Source organism: Vombatus ursinus, unplaced genomic scaffold, assembly GCF_900497805.2.
Source record: "Vombatus ursinus unplaced genomic scaffold, bare-nosed wombat genome assembly UNPS02014774.1, whole genome shotgun sequence".
In the NCBI taxonomy this organism is placed as follows: domain Eukaryota; kingdom Metazoa; phylum Chordata; class Mammalia; order Diprotodontia; family Vombatidae; genus Vombatus; species Vombatus ursinus.
Genome location: NW_020954552.1, coordinates 1,540,416 through 1,560,168, shown reverse-complemented (window position 1 = coordinate 1,560,168; position 19,753 = coordinate 1,540,416). Strand labels below are relative to the sequence as shown.

The 19,753-nt window shown below is 38.1% G+C and overlaps 1 long non-coding RNA gene across 3 annotated transcripts in view; it reads right to left on the bottom strand.

Moving 5' to 3' along the window:
- Window positions 1-17,840: 17,840 nt before the first annotated feature.
- LOC114044675 overlaps window positions 17,841-19,753 on the bottom strand; it is a 50,233-nt gene continuing 48,320 nt past the window's right edge. For all 3 annotated transcript variants that reach the window (XR_003569271.1, XR_003569274.1, XR_003569272.1), the window contains one exon: window positions 17,841-17,987. This is a non-coding gene — a long non-coding RNA (uncharacterized LOC114044675). The remainder of the gene's footprint in view (window positions 17,988-19,753) is intronic.

The window sequence follows — 19,753 nt, the reverse complement described above, 5'->3', positions numbered from 1 at the left end:
TTTCCAAAGCTATGGTGTTAGCAATTTTAATGATAGAGAAAGCAATATTAAACTCAGGCATCAATACTAATGTACAGAGCATTAACATCATATGGAGAACTATGGAAAAGATTAAAACTATTTGTTTTTAGTAGATCATTATAATTTAGGCATTTTAATTATAATGAATAAACAGAGATTTTTAAAGAAAGTTTTTAAGCCATCAAGATGCTATTTAATAACAGCTTTTTTCATATAACTATAGTTAATATTTTGATAGGAGTTTCATTATAAACCCCCATTTCCAGAGGTTTATAATTCAACCATAAAATTTGACTGTTTATACAAGGAGAGAATTGGTTTACTTAATTTCACCAAAATTAGATTGTTGGGTCTTAACGTCTATCAGGAAAGAAGGAAAAGTCATTTAAGGTTTTTTCCATGTATGCTTACGATTTGAATTTTAAAAGGATAAAATTTGGTAACCCCACCTGCGGAATTTTAAATGTAGATATATTATGCACAGAGTAGCCGTATTGGAATGAACTCCAGGAACTACCTTTTGCAAGAAGGCATTTCAAATGAACCTTACTCTGCTTTTCCGAGTGGTCATCAAGAGCCTTAATGAAAATCATTTTCATCCTGTCTCTAAAAAGAGAATACACTCTAATGCATTTCCAGAAGGAATAAATGCATATTAACCATTCTTTGAAAAAAAAACACCTCTTCTTCAAATTCCCAACATGATCAGTGCCTCTAGCCAAAATGTTGTGCTGTTCATTGCCATGTGGAGCCTCCGGTTTGGTTTCCAATCCTAGGCTCTTGCTCCTCAGGCTGGCATAGACTGGAAGTGCTGCAGTCACAGCATGTACTCAGCTTTTTGAAATGGGAGAGAATCCAATGCAATAACTTTTGGGGCCAATTCAAAGAGCATTGTCTACAAGAGAACTACATGACATACCGCCTGTGGGTTGCACACAGCCCAGGGAGCCGTTGTCCATGATCCACCCTCAGCAGATTTAGGGAGGACAAGAGGGCAGAATGAAAGCCAATGTGCCACCCAGGAGGCTGTCCTGCAAAATCTTCCCCTTCAATTTGCACATTAATAGTAATATCCAAGGGATCAATAAGAACTGCTGACCAGAAAATATATCTTTATCCTAGCTTGAGGTATCCATAATGCTCCCCAACCCTACCCAGTGCATGGTCCCCCAAGGGCAGAGACTACATGTAAACACAACTTTGTTAACTTCATTGGGCTTAGTTCATTGTCAAATGTGCCCCAATCAACAGTTGATAATGATCAGTAAATCTCATAGTCTATGGGTTTTCCCAAGAGCTTATTTTCACCTTCCTCACTCACCCTTTTCACTCATCTATGAGAGACAAGCAAGCCAAGCCCACATTCATGAGCCCTGCCCCTTGACTCCAGACCCAAGGGAAGCAAAGCGTTCAGAGATGGCAAGGAACATGGATAACCAGGGGACAAGGTATAATTTTGTTCTGTACACTTCAAGCCAAAAGTGGTAAATAATTTTAAGGGATCCCATTACTGTGTCAATTTTTTAACTTGGTCTAAGGAACTTGAAAATCAAGAAGGGGATGTGGTAGGGTGGGAAGAATCCTGAACTTGGAGTTATAAGACCCAAGCTCAAATCCCAGTTCTGGCCCCTTACTTCCTTTGTGAAATTCACTTAACCTCTCTAGGCCACAGCTTCCTCATCTGTGAAAAGAAGGGGGTTGGATTAGATGGTCTCTAAATTCAGGAATGTGCTTGGGAAGTCAGATCTCTCCTGATTCTGGGTGCAGTTTCCCATTTTACCGTACTGTCTACGTATGAAAGATGCTGCCCTCAAATACTGGAACTTTCCATTTTAAATGCCTATATTCTCAGGTTCTTCCCTCTTTTTGCATTATATTAATTTGCATGTGTCTATAGATGACTCTTGAACCATTCTTGTCTTTTTTATGTGTATATGTTCTACATATCTGGCCAGATATGAGATTACAAGCCATATATTCTGCTTATTCTCTAGCTTCCCTTAAGAAATAGTTCAGTCCTCTGAACACAGTAGATATTCAATGAACCATTAATTGGACCAATTGACTGAGAAACAGCATTCCTTTCAGCCTGGATATTGGGAAATCTGAAGTTGGAAACATTTTCAGCTAAGTTTATCTAATGGCAGAATGGGTCACTATACCCTAACTGCTCTCCACATCCCTTTTCATAATAAATATCTGTCATACACATGGGCCCTCTTCTCTCCATTTCTGATATCAGGGAAACCAGGCCTGTTCGGACTGAATCAATCAATAAGTATTTACTGAGCACTTACAGTGCACAGATAACTCATGGATTCCAGCACAGCTGTCCTAAGAATGGTTGACCCCATCCACTAGTGGACACCTCACAGAACTAACTTACAGAAACCAAGGTGAAAATTCCACATTTACAAAAATAGGTTGCTTTCCTTGCCAATATTTTTTCCCTTTTCCTTGAGATTCCATTTTTGTTCTTCTGCATTAAGGAAAAAGGGAAATTAGGATTATAATTGCCCCTAGCCTAGGCTACTGCGATATCAACTTTTCAAACTAATAAGTATTAAAAGATCAGAAAATCAGGTCAATCATATGGGAAGAAGGAGAAGTCTTTGTGACAGAGTACATTTCCCAGGTTGGTGCTTCCAACACTGTTCCAAACTATATACAGTGAGCCAGCCAAGTCTACACTGTGGCCCAGATGCCTTTCACCTAGAGAAATGAGACTCCAAGTAGGAATCCAATTAGGCCCAGGATATGCAATTTGGGGTTACCAATGTTAAAAGCAACCTGAATTGAGTTTGCTTATTTCCATTTTGAAAAATTAATTCATGATTTCAACTGATCTCCATAGATATATGTGATTATCCATGAAAATCTTATTCTAATGTTCTCTTCTCTGTACACCAAGCTGCCTACTAAATGATGGGTGCCTTTTTGTGATAATTTTTAAATATGAAAATCAGCTCCTTTCAAAGGCCCCGGTATTGTGCTGATCTGCAGAACTCTTCCTGACACCACTGTTTATCAAGTAATTAATTTCCTGTTATAATATTCTGAAAGTGCTCTCCTCCAGCCCTACTATAAGCTTGTCTCTCCCAACACTGTTTTACAACTTTGAAATGATGAAAAGGACATGTTGCTCTTACTCTGTGCTAAATACATGTTTCTCAAATCTGAAGATAAAATCACTGCCCATTAGGACCACGATCTGAATATCAAGAAAAAAACTCATAACTATAAATACTGGAAGATTAGAAGAGGAAATAAATGAGTGAATTACCTTTCCCAGGCTGTTATCCAACTGTTTTTCAAAGAACTTTCTGGGTAGCCCTGAAAGTTAGCAAAGTCAGAGGGAGACAAACAGAACGAAAATGTTCAGTTCCATCATTGACTCGTAGGCCAAGCAGGAACATGAAATAAACACAAGAGCCAGATTGCATCTCTCTGTGTCTTTATGTAAATAATTAGCAAAGCATCCCTTCCATTTATGTCTTGCCTTGCTCAAGACAGCTTGTTTGTGAAGGGAAGAAACTGCTGGGTTCTTAATGCAAGCTAAGCACATCCTATAAATTCTAGAGTCCAGAGAGAATTTATCTTGGCAAGAGGTCTATTCAAAAAATCAGTATGTGGGACATGGCATGCCCAGGCCCTTGAAGAATTGCACTCTGCCAGGGCAGCTTTTGATCAAGTACTTACTTCTCTCTTATTACTCCTGTCTCCCTTTACCAAATTTCCCTGCCTCAAGTGATAGGAAATAGTTATGCATTCTCTCTTAATATATGCATTATGGAAATTGTTTGTTTTCTCTGTTAGAACAGATAAACATATTTTTAGCGTTTATTTGTTCATGAGTTGAAAACAAAGAAATACAGGGTATTTTTAATGTCGCGCTGGCTTTGCCATCCAGAGTAATTGCTCCCAGGCATCCTTAATTTACACACCATGACTTTTGTGATTTTTTTTTTTTTGCTGTTGTTCTTGTTAATTGAATATTCATATTTGGCATCTCTGAGCACAACAAACTTCTCTCCTAGTTCTGATCCCTTTTTAGCCTTGAAGCTCCCTGGGTGCATGATAAAGAGGCTGCAACTTCCTTGCCAGGGACAGAAAGAAAGACATACTGTATGCAGCTACATGGGTCATTTGGTGAGGGGTTACTTCGGTTCCCCTGCCTCTTTGCTGTGAACACAGGCATCTGCATTAATTGATGCCAGCTTTCAATAAATCCGCCCTTAAGTAGGAAAAATTGCATGGGAAGAAGTCCCAGGCTTCTTTCTGAAATACCCTGCCCAAGTCTGATACCCAGCACGTCAACAGGCTTCTAAAACTCGGAACTTCCCAGGAGTTCTCCAACACGTTCATTCAGTAGAGTGCTTATTTGCTGAGACCGAACCCTTCCAAATGCCTCTGTGATTAGTGGTAACATTCCCTTGCCATTCCCAAAGGCTATTTATAAGGAGAAGTGATGTAAGATGACACAAGGCCTTGCATGTTGGTTGAGTTTTTAAAGTATGCAGCGCAGAGGGAGTACATCAGGAATGCTAAAGCAGGAAGGGGCTTGGATAGCAGCGGAGACATTCTGCTGTGTTTGTTTGAGTTAGTGTGTGAAAGGCGAGCCCTCCCAGGCCGCTCATCACCAGGACTGTGATTAAAACACTGGCAGCCTAGATCGAAGAACGAGGTGTGCGTTCCCTTGGCCAGCTGTCAATCTTTCAGCTAGCTGGTTTGCAGGTTGTGAGAAAAGACATGCTCCTGTTTTCAGCATGTGAGTGAGACATCCTGCTTTGGCAAATTCATCCTGGATGGAAAACTGAGCTTTTCCCATGTGTTTATACAATCCTCCTTCCTCTTTGAATTCTACATCCCCATGTGCAGGAACGACAAGCCAAAGGATCTGGGATTGTCATCCTGTTAAACTTTCATTTCTGCTGATTTACTTATATGTGTGTGATGATGTCAATGTAAAAATACACATGTGGATTTACATTCTATGACAATTGGGAGGCTGGGAAAGGAGGGTACAGATATGTGACTCCATCGGGGCAGGGAACTCCCAGCATGGAAGCTCCCTCCACTGATGCAGTAACTTATCTGTAACTTAGAGTCTTGGAGAATTGCCCAGGGCACTGAGAGGCTAAGTGATCTGAAACACAGCCAGTGAGTGTTAGATGGGACACTTGAACCCAGGTCCTTCCTGACTCTAATGGCAGTCCTCTAGCCACTCTATGATGCTGCCACTTATTAACTGTACACATATAGATATACAAGATCTAAATGTGCATGTTCGTCAAACGTGAACTGATATAACTTTGATATAACTGATAAAATGCATGTGTAGGAAGAAATGAGAGTTGGCAAAAGTCACAGCTTGAAAATCAGCAAAAGTCAACATCAAGGTTCTCATTCAGTCCCCCCCATTCTTCAGGTTTTCAGTAAACACCTCCAATCAAGGGTGTACTGGAACCAGCTGGAGCCAGTGCTGAAGGGCCAGATGTTAAATTTTCAGTGTGAGCATTTACACCTCAGAGATCAGCAAAAAATACAAATCAGGGCTTGACTTGGTGTTCTGTTGATTGTTTTTGTCAATTTCTTACACTGAAGAAAGCAATGGCAAAAAATGTTAATAATCCAGATTCAGCTTAACAGTGCATAGTGGGTACTTTTTTGCTGGAGAACCCATTGTTAAACATTTACTAGCACACCACTGCCTACTATCCATTCTCTACAATAAAAAGGAATTCTCTCTATCGTGAAGATTCTATTTCACACTTGCTAACCAATGTTTTACATTTGGTTTTCTAACTTATTAAATATAGAAATTTCTAACTTATTAAATATGGAAATTTCCTAAAATATATGTGTGTGTTTCCCTTATACATAAATGGTGAAGAAGATGGAGGAGAGGTAAAACATGTATATCTTCAGGGAAACATGAGACTTCAAAATATTTCAGAGAATTGGAAGGAAGGAATGAGCATTTATATAGCACCTACCATATGCTATATAAATGTGCTTTTGACAAATATGATCTCACTTGATCCTCCTAACAAACCTAAGAGGTAGATGCTATTATTACCCCCATTTTACGATGGAAAAAACTGAGAAAAAGGTTAAATGACTTCCTTAGAGTCACATAGCCAGTAAGTGTCTGAGGCCAGATTTGAATGCAGGCCTTACCAACTCCAGGCCCATCATCCTAACCACTGTGCCACCAGCTGCTGGGTCAATGAACTGCTTCCTAACTACAGCTTACTCAGTACCCTGAAACTAATTTATAATATTTTTAAAGACCCTCAATGTGCTTCTTCATATGGAGTTACATGGTATATAAATACTATACATATTTTGTAAAACAAAATGAAATAGGAATTTGGAAGATTATGTTTATAGTAACTTCAGGGACTTGAAAATAGAATAACAGTAATAATGATGATGGTGATGGTGATGAAGATGATGATGATAATGATAAATTTCTCAAGGTCTGTTCATTCACCTTTGCTTAGAGATCAGAGGAAAATGAGCATCCTGAAAAGCTGAATTTCTCTAAAAACTAGAGACTGAGTTAAATGGAGATTAGAAACATTAACTGTGCCTGGTACTTCCACACACTTTCTAATATGCCAAGTCACAGAAATAATCCTGGCCATTGAATACTGACATTTACTTTCTTAAACCCACGCAAAAATACATATTGCAAAATATCTGGTTTCCATTGATTTATGAAATACAAATGTTCCCTTACTTGGCATGCCAAAACCAAATGCAATTTTAATGAAACACCTGCACTACAAACAGGAGAAGAACGTGGAAAAACAAAGAGGAGAAGGGAAGAGGCAGGTAAAGGGGAGATGTGAGAGTTAGCCAAATACGAAAAAAAAATCAATGAAGATCCTTTTCTTCCATGACTTAAAAGGTTAAATCTCCTTTAAAAACCTCATAAAATACCCCAAACTAAGAGTGTATGTACTGGTCATCCAAATTATACAAAGCTAGATTTTTTTAAAAGCCATCATAAGGAACAAAATTCAAATTTTACATTATTTGGTAAGTGTCTTGAAACTGCCTTTATTCTATGCCATTCAAGTTCTCATAAATATTAGACTGGGTCCTTGTGTATTTGCTCTTTTATAAGGAAAAGAGGGAAGAGAGAGAGAAAAGAGGAAGAAAAGCAGAAAATATTCTGAATAGTCTGAAAAATCACTCCAAAGAAATTTTCCAGTTTCTGAAACTGAAGAATGCTTCTTAGCAAGATGGAAAGAGCAGAACTGGGGAGAAGAGAGAAAGGTTATCATTTTAGTTGTAGATGACTACAGTTTGTAAAATTGCTATTAAGAATGCCTTTGATTTTCCACTTTCCACAAGCATACAAGTACCTAAACTTCACTAAAAAGGGGGAAAGTAGACATAAGAGAAAGAAACTGTCCAAGGCATCTGAACTATCTATCTTCAAACACCAAAGGTGTTCAAAATTCTAACAGCCCTAGAAACCTAAACACATTGACAATTTTAACCACAGGAAACAAGAAGACTAGACAACGGTGAAACAAGACAAGACAGGTCTTGCACATTTGGTTCAGGTGTCTAGCATTTTTAAGGTTATTTTTAAAAGCTCCTATGAACATAGGAGCCCTTTCTATGATCAATTATTGTTATTATATATTATTATGATCTATGATCAATTATTATTATTATGGTGAGCATGAGGGGCAGGAGGAAGAAGAGGAAAGGGGAGAAGAAAAAGGAGGAGAGGAGGGAGAGGAGGAGAGAAAGACGGGGAGAAGAAAGAAGAGGAGAAGAAGGTGGGAGAGAACCCAAGTTCCAAAGCTGAGAGGCTTGCTTCCTCCAGGACATGGTCTCTGAGGGTTTGCTTCAGAGGGTGCAATAGTAGCAGGAAATAGCAGTAGAAAGAGCATTGCATTTGGAGTGAAAGAACCTGGGTTCCAATCCTGACTCTGCTACTTACTGTGTGGTCTTGGACAAATCACTTAACCACTCTGGACCTCAGTTCCTTATCTGGAAAAACGGGGGGACTGGACTAGATGGTAGCAAATGTCCCTTCCAGTTCCAGATCTATGATTTTATAAAGATGTCTGGGGTAAAGCAAGGCAGAGGGCCTGAGGCCCGCTAGATGTAATGGGCTGTAAGAGTTTATACTTACACTCTCCTCAGTTAATACACACATTATAGGAGTTTGTGGTTTTCTGTATGATTTTTGTGTGGGTTGATGATTACAAGTCTAGAATTCTTTTTCAATTACAAAAAGAAAACTTTTCCAAATGGTGTCATTGCTCTTTGATTCTAAAGATGATATATGGTAAAATTGGTAGAATTGAATATGGTAGAAAAATAAAAATTAGGACTAGAAAGAAACCAACTAAACACTGGAAGTCAAGACACATAGTCACATGGAAAGGAAGAGCATGAGTCATTTTTTAAAAGACTAAAACTTAAGAGGTTTCATTTCCTTTCTTAAATGAATACTACATAAGCTATTTAGTATAATCATTCTTATTAAAATGGATTTAATAATCCACATACCTAAAATCCATAGACCCCCATGATCTGCATTTCTAAATCCTATCTCTTTTCTCTAGCTTTCCACATAGCATAGATGGGAATAAGCCCACAATAAAGTTTTGTAATACTTGAAGCACCTTTCAATCACAGATCTCAAAGCACTTACTGTATTTGGTGCTCCTGTGTGATAGGAGGTTTTATTATACTACTCCTTTGTGGTTTATAAGCAGTCTTATTCAGTTCTTGAACGTTTTGTAATTTCGTCAGTGTACACATTCCTTCCACTGACATAGAGCTCACCCTTCCAAAGCTAACTAGTTTAATCTACTCAGATCAGTGAGTAGATTTTTTTTGAGTTGCCAATGCTACAAAAAGAGAAAGAAAGAGAGAAGGAGAAAGGATAGAAAGAAAGAAGAAAGGGAGGAAGGAATGAACGAATGAATAAACAAACAAAAATCATCACTGGGTCCTAGATTTAGAGCTGAAAGGCATTGTAGAGATCATCTAATCTCAGAAGCATGAACCCCTTTTGCACCATGACCCCCCTGGCAATTTGGTGGAACCAGTGTATTCCTTCTCAGAATGTTTTCTTTTTTTGTTTGTTTGTTTGTTTTTTAATTTTTTTTAGGCAATTGGGGTTAAATGACTCGCCCAGGGTCACACAGCTAGTAAGAGTCAAGTGTTTGGTCTAAGACCAAATTTGAACTCAGGTCCTCCTGACTTCAGGGCCAGTGCTCTATCCACTGTGCTACCTAACTGCCCCCCCCCCCGAATAATGTTTTTAAATGCACAAAATAAAAAACAGAATTACAAAGGAAACCAATTATATTGAAACATAGTTATCATAATATTTTTTTAAGTTCATCTACATGGGTTAAGCATTTCCTGGTTTAGCTCTTTTTTCCAGTGAAAAAGAATTGGAAATTGAGGGGATACCCATCAACTGAGGAATGACCAAACAAGCTGTAACATGTAATTGTGATGAAATACAAATGTGCTGTAGGAAGTGACAAGCAGGATGATTTCAGAAAAACATGGGAAGATATATGAACTGTTGCAAAATGAAAGGAGCAGAACCAGGAGAACATTGTACACAGTAATGGCATTATTATAACTATGATCAATTGTAAACGACTTAGCTATTCTGATCAATACAATGATTTAAGACAATTTTGAAGGACTCATAATAAAAAAAATTATTTCCATATCCATAGGGAGAACTGATGAAGTCTGAGTACAGATTGAAGCATAATTTTTTTCACTTTTTTTTTCTTGCTTTTTTTGCAACATGGATGATATGAAAATACACTTTGCATGATTTCACATGTATAATTAACATCACATTTCTTGCCTTCTCAATGAATGGAGGAAGGTTGGGAGGGAGAGAGAGAATTCAAAACTCAATTTTTTTTAAATGAAAGTTAAGAATTCCCTGATTGTACAGGTGAAAAAAACCAAAGCCCAAAAAGAAGTAACCTTCCAAAGGTCACACAGGTACAAAATAAAAGCACTAAAATCATTCTTTAAACACCTACGATGAACTGCTCTCTGAGCAATTATAAGAAGGTAACAATACACAAAAGACACATCCAATCCTCGGTCTATTATCATGTGTGTGTTTTTAATCCAAAACAATGTGAAGTTTAGGTTATGAAGAGCATGTGGACTCTCTTATCACTGAGACCCCATATTTGTCTGCCTGAATATTTTTAATCAACAAAAATATAAAACCCATGCATGTTTCCCCAATGTAGTTTAATGTTAGTTTCTATGATAATAATGAAAATCATGATGAAAAAAGGGAGAAATATTAATCATATATATATTCAATAGGTACCAAAAGTATTAAGTGTTTCAAAGATTTAAGATACTTTCAAACAAATGGGCAATTTATTCACCCATAGAATTAACTTCACTCATGTCATCATTCCTCAAAATTTTTCAGTGATTTTCTTTGGTAAGAGAATAGTATCAAAAATTTGTAGCCTTGACCAGAGAGAATTTTTTTTACTCCTGTTCTGGTCTAATGAGGACCATTCTATGTCAACTGATTGTCAGAATTGTTGTTATGCATAGGTTCTTACCTACTGGGGCCAAACCACTCTTAATAGTGATGGCAATAGACATAGTTCTCTAGCATGTTCCTCTGCATTTCTCATGTGACAAAACCGATTTGAGACATCCATGACCTCTATAGCCTTTGACAAAAGATAGAAAGCTCAAGCTAACAAATTCCTTCTGCAGTGAATTAACCTTGTAATATTGATTTAAGATTAAAAAACAAACAAAAAAAACCCCAAGGGCTTTTCCTATATGACGTAAGTGTTCTATTAAAGAGCGGGAAAAGTTAAGATGAAAAGACATAGATATGGGGACAGAGGTGTTGGATGGAAAGGGAGAAAATTTTCTCTCCTCCAGGGTGGGAGAGGGTGGAAACACAAATGTGCATGTTTTATAAATTATCTCTATAAATTCCTAATTGAAGTAGTTGACCCTTAAGAAGAGCACCACGACCCAAAAGTTGATAAAGAAGATTACAAAGTGTTTGAAGATATATTGACCGTGCAGTCTTTAGGACTCTGAACTCCTTTCCCCACATTTTATCCCATATACAAGGCCATCATTTTAAGGCTAAAAGTAAAAGGGAGGGCTACTTTGAGAGAAACTCAAAAAAACCCAAGGAAAAAAAGGAAATATATATATATATATGTATATTTCTGCTTAGTACTTGCAATAACCCAGCACTGAATATTCAATACTGAATACTAAATTCTCAATAAATTGTTCTTCTTGTTTGATAAATCTAAATTGGAAATGGCCCAGCAAGGGAGAAAAATGAGTACAAGCCGCCCTACCAGTATGATTAAAATATACTGCCCAAGGGCACACATTTTTCTTTCCCCAGCTTCTAACTCACCAAACAAAGACTCTTTACTCACCCCCCCAGCACCCATTAAAAAAATACTGCACAAGGTGGTGTGAGATGTTTCCCTGAACTAAAGAGAGGAATGCTATTGCAAAGTGAGCCTGATCTCTGTTCATGCCCAAGAAAAGTTGATGTTGAATACACTTTGATAGTACTTCATATTTCTTTATTTACATTTTCAATCATTTATACCCAATGAGAATTCGGATATTTTTAAAATATCTGTTCATTCCAACAATAGTCTGAGAAATAGAGATTCTTTCATTGCAGTGATGATGTGTTAGGTAACAAATTATATGTCCAGGAAAAAAAAAATATAGCGTTATGTTACAGTATCCAAAAAGCCATCGAAAATGCTGAACAATTTTATGAAGAACTGCTATCGAACAAGTTATGGCACATGAATGTGATGGAATATTGTGCTATAAGAAATGAGGATGAGGATGGTTTCACAAAAACCTGAGAAGACGTGTATGGACTGATGCAAAGTGAAGTGAGTAGAACCAGGAGAACAATTTATACAATAACAATGTCATGAGGATGACCAATTATGAAAAATTTATGAACTTTGACCCACACAAAGACCAACCACAATTCCAAAGGACTCATGATGAAACAGACTATCTGCCTCCAGAGAGAGAGGTGATATCCTGAGAGTACAGATCAAAGACTATTTTCTTTCTTGGACATGGCTACTGTTTTGCTTGACTATATATACTTGTAATCTTGTCTTCTTTCTCAAGGCAGGAGAGGGAGTCAGGGTGCATAGTGAAGGAGAGATTTTAGAACTGAGAATAAAATAAAATTGAAAAATGAGAGAGAGAAAAAAGGAAATAAAACTCTGGAATTATCAGCACCAAAAAAATTAAAAAGAGCTACTATCAAGACCTTCCAGAAACCTATGCTAGGCTTGTACTTTTTCTTCTAAAGAGGACAGCAATTTTCTTTGTTTTTTAAGAAAGTCAAAATCAATTAATTGACAATTCCTCAAAAAGTTCAAAGTCTGCAGTCCAATTGTTACACAATAAAATTGATAACTAAAAAGAAACTGAAATATATCAATGGTTTCCCTCTGTAGTTTGAATTCTACCAAAAGTAACTAAGTAAAATAATCAATGACCAAAATAATTTTAAAGAAAAAAAATCATTTTATATAATTTGTTTTTATTTCTTAATAACTAGCATTTAGAAAGATCTTTGGGATTTATCAAGAGCTTTATATGTGCCATCTCATTTGATTTTCATAACAACCCTGAGAATTAGGTATTATATTATCCCTATCTTAAAGATCAGGAAACTGAGAGTGAAAGAAGTTCCATGATTTGCCCAGAGTTACATAGCTTCTTAGTATCTGAAGCAATATTTGAACTCAAGTCCTCCTGACTTTAAGTTCAACACTTTATGTTGTTGTGCTGTGCCATCTGGCTGTCTCAATGCCATTTATTTAGTTTTTTAACATCTTTGGAAAAGAATCTGGTTCTGATCAATTCTGGACTGGGACTCAGAAAATCTGAGCATCAATCCCAGCTCTCCCACTTTCTACTTATGTGACACTTCATTCTCTGAGTCTCATAAGTTGAGGATAATGGACTAGATGGTTTCTCAGGTCCCACCCAGCTCTAAAATTATATTTCTCTCTGACTTTAATCAGCATGCTTTGCCACAGAACAGAGACTTTAGAGGAAGCACCATATGAGGAAAAGGAACATAGGTGAAAAGGATACAGCTAGACCTGAGCCCATGATTTCTATAGATTTCTAGTGTATATTGCAAAATCACTTTTTTTTCCTAATGGCCAGGCCAGAACACTCAATTTTGATATTTCACACCATTTTCATAGTCTTTTTCTTTACTAGGTCAAAACTGTTAAAGATCTAGATGATCAGAGAAATTACACTCTTCTGAATTTTATTACAATCCTAAAAAAAAATCTGAATTCTGCTTGCAACTGCATTCTTCAGCATGAAATGTAAGATAGTTTTAACATTGTGAGAGGATATTAATAGTTGTGTCTCATTACTATTTTTATCATATGCACTAGTGGCCTTATCTGCTTCTGTCAAACATTAAGTAGACTATAGCAAACCAGAAGTCTAATAATGAAAATGTTCTGGCAGATAGAGGACAGGGATGAACTAAATGAGAACTTACCATGTGTTACATTCAAACAGACATTAGTGCTCACTCCTGCTTTTAATAGCTCTCTACCTCTTAGTTTTACCCTGATGGGGCCCTCAATAAATATTAAATTGGATAGGCACCATGACCCAGAGCTTTCATAAAGTGGGATAAGAAGTCTAAAGATGAAAAGTTGTTCACGTGTGACATTTTTGTCAGCTTCCTCTGCAGTTGCATGAACCGCCATTCAAATCCCACCTCTGACACTCACTACCTGTGCAACCGTGGGCCAATCACTTAAGCTTTCTGAGCCTTAGTTTCCCCATATATGAAAGGAAGAGGTTGGACTAGATGACTTCTGAGATCCCTTGCCCTCTAAATCATCTTCCTAAAGCACAGGTATGACCATGTCATCACCATCCCCACTCAATAAACTCTAGAGGCCCCCTAGCACCTCCAGGATCAAATATAAATTCTTCGGTCTGCTGTTCAAGGCCATTCCTAACTTGTCCTGCACACACTTTTGCAAACTTCCTACACTTAACACCCCATCATGTATTGTTGGATGCAGTCACATTTGCAGTTCCTAGAGCAAAACACTCTATGACCCCACTCCAGGCATTCTCACCGGCTATCCCCCATTTGTGGAATGCTCTCCCTCCTCATCTCCACCTCCTGGCTACTCTGCAATTCCTGTAAGTCCCTTCTAAAATCCCACCTTCTATAGGAAGCTTTCCTTTTTTTTTCTTTTTTAGGCAATTGGGGTTAAATGACTTGCCCAAGGTCACACACCTAGTAAGTGTCAAGTGTTTGGTCTGAGGCTGGATTTGAACTCAGGTCCTCCTGACTTCAGGGCCAGTGCTCTATCCACTGCCCCACCTAGCTGCCTCAGGAAGCTTTTCTTGATCCTCTTTAATTCTGGCATCTTCCCTCTGTTGATTATTTACAAGCTATCATGACTATTATCATGTATGGACATAATTGTTTGCATGCTATCTGCCCTATTAGATTGTGCAGACTTTATTGAGAACAGGGACTGTCTTTTGTTTTTATTGTTGTTCAGTCATAACCAACTCTTCGTAACCCCATTTGGGGTTATCTTGGCAAATCCGATACTGGAGTGCTTTGCCATTTCCTTCTCCAGCTCATTTTGCAGATAAGGATATTGAGGCAAACAGAGTACTGGTCAGATCTTACCCAAGATCACACAGCTAGGAAGTGTCTGAGGCAAGATTTGAGCTCAGGGAGATGAGGCTTCCTGACTCTAGGCCTGGCACTCTATCCACTGGGCCATTTGACTGCCTTGTGGATTGTCTTTTACCTTTCTTCATATCCTCAGCACTAAGTACAATGTCTGGCATTCAATAGGCACAATAAAAGTTTACTGACTAACCATATCAATGATCCTGTTATACTAAGCTTTCTGTAAAAGGCTTGAGATAATTAGCCCATTACAACCACTGACAAGTTTAAGGTTCTGCATTTTAGAAATATTGGATATAAATAGGGATGCTGACCAAAAGTAGAATAAGAAAGAATTTTTTTTAATATGTTGACTAGAGGAAAAACAAACTTTGGCCCAAGTCTCCATGCTATACATGATCAATTGAAAATGGGAAAATAAGGTAGTCAATAATTTCCTACTTTTGCTACCTAAGTACACTTTACATAGTGTAGAGATATATTTATCATTTACTGACAGAACTATGGGTTGTGCAGAATTTATCAACTCTTAGATATTCTCCTTGGTATGGTTAAGCTTTAAAAGCTCAAAACTGCACAAAGACTTTTGAGACACCCTATCTATTCTTTGTTGTGTGGTAGGTGCGTGGCAATAATAAGGTAAACATAGATGCTACAGATAGAGGCAGAAGCTCAAGATTCAGTAAGAGTGAAGGGTGGATACTCTCACCACTGACAGACACCACAACCCTTCTGTACCATAATAGACTGTCTTCATGAGTTGCTGTGGTCAAAATATTCATCACTCAGCGGCCAAAGTGGTGATGAGCCTCTTTGTACTTAGCTAGACTGGTCCTTGAACAATAGACATACAATCTATCACTAGGCTGATGTGCAAAACCTTTCAAGTTTTCTAGGACCTGTTGGAGCCTTCAAGAACCCAGGGTCAACTCCACAACATAGGTCTTTGGTGGAAGGTGATACACATACACACACACACACACACACACACACATCGTAGAGACTACATATGGCTATACATATCAAGGAGGTCTGGACCTGTGATTACATTGTGATAGGGCACTCTCAGTGAAGAGCCTTCCTCTACCAAAGCAGACTAGTGACTGTTCTGCAATTCGTACTCTGGAGCACTGAAAAATTAATTAATCTGCCCAGGGTAATACAACTAGTGTGTGTCAGAGGCGGATTTGAACCAGCTCTTCAGAACTCTGTAGCCAAACTTCCATTCATTACACAATGCTACCACTCAGGATAAAGTGCTCAGCCTGGAGTCAGGAAGACTCATCCTCAGTTCAAATCTGGCCACAGACACTTATTAGCTGTATGACCCTGGGCAAGTCACTTTACCCTGTTTGCCTCAGTTTCATCATCTGTAAAATGAGCTGGAGAAGGAAATGGCAAACCATTCCAGTATCTTTGTCAAAAAAAAAAAAAAAAAAAAAAAAAAAAACCCAACCCTAGATGTGGATCACAAAGAGTCAGACAAGACTAAAAAATGACTGAACAACAATGTACATATTTGATACTTGTATGTAGATGTTTTATTGTTGTTGTTAAGTCATTCACTCATGTCCAGCTCTTCATGGTCCCATGGATCATAGCACGGCTGGGCCCTTCTATCCTCCACTATCTCTCGAAAGTCTGTCCAAGTTCATGTTCGTTGTTTCCATAACACTATCCATTCATCTCATCCTCTGCTATCCCCTTTTCTGTTTGCCTTATCTAGGTATACCCATAGATAGACAGACAGACACCTAAAAGGCAAACAGCAACATCAAAAAAGTACAAGTATTTCTATGAATGAGCATGTGGGTTGGGGGGGGCGGTGTGTAGTCTAAGATCTCTTTCTAACTTCTCCCCTGATTTGCTGTTGGATATTGGTCAAAGTACTTCATCTTTTAGGGCAATTTCTCAATATATATATTGATATAGATATAGATATAAGTGATATAAATGTGACAGATATAAATAGTAAGTGTGACAGATACAGATTAGACTGAACTATATATGTTACATACATATATGCACACACTTTCAGTATATTACATACTGATAGAGAAATAGACATGCACATAAAAGAGCAATATCAGGAAATAAAGTTTTAATAATTCTATGAATGGGCATAAACATTATCTGAGATCAGTTTCTAATGTGACTCCCAATTTATTATTTTGGACACTGGCAAAAGTATTTAACCTTTCTGGGCTATTTCTTCATCTCAGTACAGTAAAATTTGCATCTGTAAGACGCTTAAGGTTAAGAAACTACTTGAAATAATCATGTCCTTTGATATTCATGAGAAGCCTGTAAAATAAACAGTACAAATTTTATAACCTCTCTGGGTCTCAATTTCCTCCTCCTTAAAATGAAGATGTTATTAGATTATCTCCAGGCCTCTTTCCATCTTAAAATTCTATGGTCCCCATTTTACAGAAATGGTAATTGACATCCAGAAAGCCTAAGCAACTTGTCCAAAGCCACATGGCAAGCTAGTGGAAGAGCTGGAACTCACCTACCCACTAGTGTCCTGCCCTGATAGAGTGTTCCAACTCCGGCGTAGTGTGGCCTATCTGGAAGGAGCCAGGCTTATACAGTACTTGGAGTTATTTGAAAAGTACAGAGTATCAAGCCAGCAACGCTCCAGAAACTAAGATAGCCTAATCTGACTGCCGCAAAGCCCTATAAAAGGATCCGACGGCTTCATTTAGAATAATTGCATGACCCTCACCAGAAAATGGACTCCCCAAAATCAGAGAATGGCACTTGTTTATCTCAAAAGGAAAGAAAGTTAGTGCCAGATTCACTAGTTTACACATTTAATACCATCCATTCTGTATAGTTTTATTTATAGAATGTCTTTTCCCTACATCCCTCACTGATGGAATTTTATCTTTCCAATTAAATTCATACTTTCCTATATTACACACTTTTCCAGAAGGGGATTTACCGCATCTTATTCTTTACCTCTCTCCTCCTTCCCTCCCTAAACCTCTGAAAGTAAAAATCATGGATGTGGATCTAAAATGGAATAAGTAATTACTTGATAGCTTCTTGCTCCCTCTTCAAAGCTCCGAGCAGCTGTTGGTGCGTGTGTTTGTGCTGGGACTGCAGAGTGGAGGCCTGGGAATACAGAATCTCATTTCTGAGAAACATGAGCTTCAAAGGAGAGAGCACCTCTCCCCAGCTGATGGGACTTTTGCTGAAAGAAAACAACAATGGAAGTAAGAAACACACAGTCCTATCTCCTGTTACTCCTCAGCGGTCCTTCTCTAAACTTTCCCCTTGCTTATCTGATTACATCCTTCTGTCCCCAAACTCTCGCCCCTGTTTGGTTTTACCTTTTTGTTAGTTTAGGTGCCTGATTGTGGGCGTCAGGGTGGAGACCGTCTTACTTCAAAGCACATTATATGAGTTAGTTAAGGAAAAACAAGTACTATAATTACAGTGTATCCTCAGAGGTCTCATCAGGAAGGGAAACGAATTTAAGAAATTTGAGGTATGTATTTTTCTTACAGATTAGAATTATAATTAAACAATAATAATTGGGTAACCTAGAATTTGCCTTCACCCATGTCAAGAAGTTCAAATGTGATAACTAATCCAATTTATATCCCCCTTTTCAGAGGAGATGAATGAAACAAATTGGTCCCCAAGACTTTCATCCCACAGACTAGAAAAGATCTGGTTCATGTGGGAAGAAAGAGGTTGTGTGAATGACCTATCACATGCTTCTTTTGTGATTTAAAAGTTCACATAATAGCTAGTTTTTATATGGCATTTTACATTTTGAAAAGCATTCTATACGTGTTATCTCATTTGATTCTCACCAAAAACTCTGGGAATTAGGTGTTATTATTATCTCCATTTTACAGATGAGGAAACTGAGGTTAAGTGACTTTTCCAAGGTTATACAACTGGTGAGTATCATAGGTTGGATATGAACTCAAGTCTTCCTGACTCCAGACCCAGCACTCTATCTAACGGCCTCTAAAGAAAGAAACATTGATTAGCTGTGATTTTTTTTTTCCCAAAGTGTTATTATTCACAGGATTTCTAGAGTTCATTGTGGACATAAAATGATCTTTAAAATGTGGCCTGTAGGGGCAGCTAGGTGGCACAGCGGATAGAGCATTGGCCCTAAAAGCAGGAGGACCTGAGTTCAAATCTGGCCTCAGACGCATGATACTCACTAGCTGTGTGACCCTGGGCAAGTCACTTAACTCTGATTGTCTTGCAAGAATAAATAAATAATAGAATTTTTAAGAACGTGGCCTCTGAGAACTTTCATAAGATTTTCTTTCTGTTCATATGATGCCACTGGCACAGCCATCCGGTTTTGGACCAGAAATTGGATTAGGCCAGAAAGAACTCTAATTAAAAGCTGAAAATGTTGTCCTGAGCACCTCCACCAACAAAGACAGCTAACCCTCTCTAACTTGGTAGATGGTCCTTGAGATTTCATCACCCTGAGGCCAGCTTGAAGATCAGACTCCCCCACTTAGGCAAGATGGACTTTGGATGAAAGTCATGCAGTGTGTCCTCCAGACCTGTACATGAAGTTTTTCCAGTTGAGGAGAAGCTAATGGTGCCCGAATTCCACTAGCAATCTTAGGAGAGCTCAGGGTCACCAGCAGGTCACAACGAGGAATTGGAGCAGAAGGTAGGCAGACAGAATGTTAAAAAGCAGGCTGGCTGTTAAGACTGTTCACTTTTAAATTCCCCCAAAAAATCTATCAGTTCCTGAAATATACAATATATTTGTAGACTCAAACTTGCATGCCCATACATTTTGGAAATGGAATTTTTGCTTGTACCCTAGATGATCCCAAAAGACCAAAAGTGGCTCAGTTTCACATCTCTATCAATAACTGTGCTATTTACTATATTTTGTTAGGTCTTTCCTAGCATCTTCCCACAAAAAAAAAAAAAAAACTTTCCTTCACTCCAGTCATAGGTGCTTACATC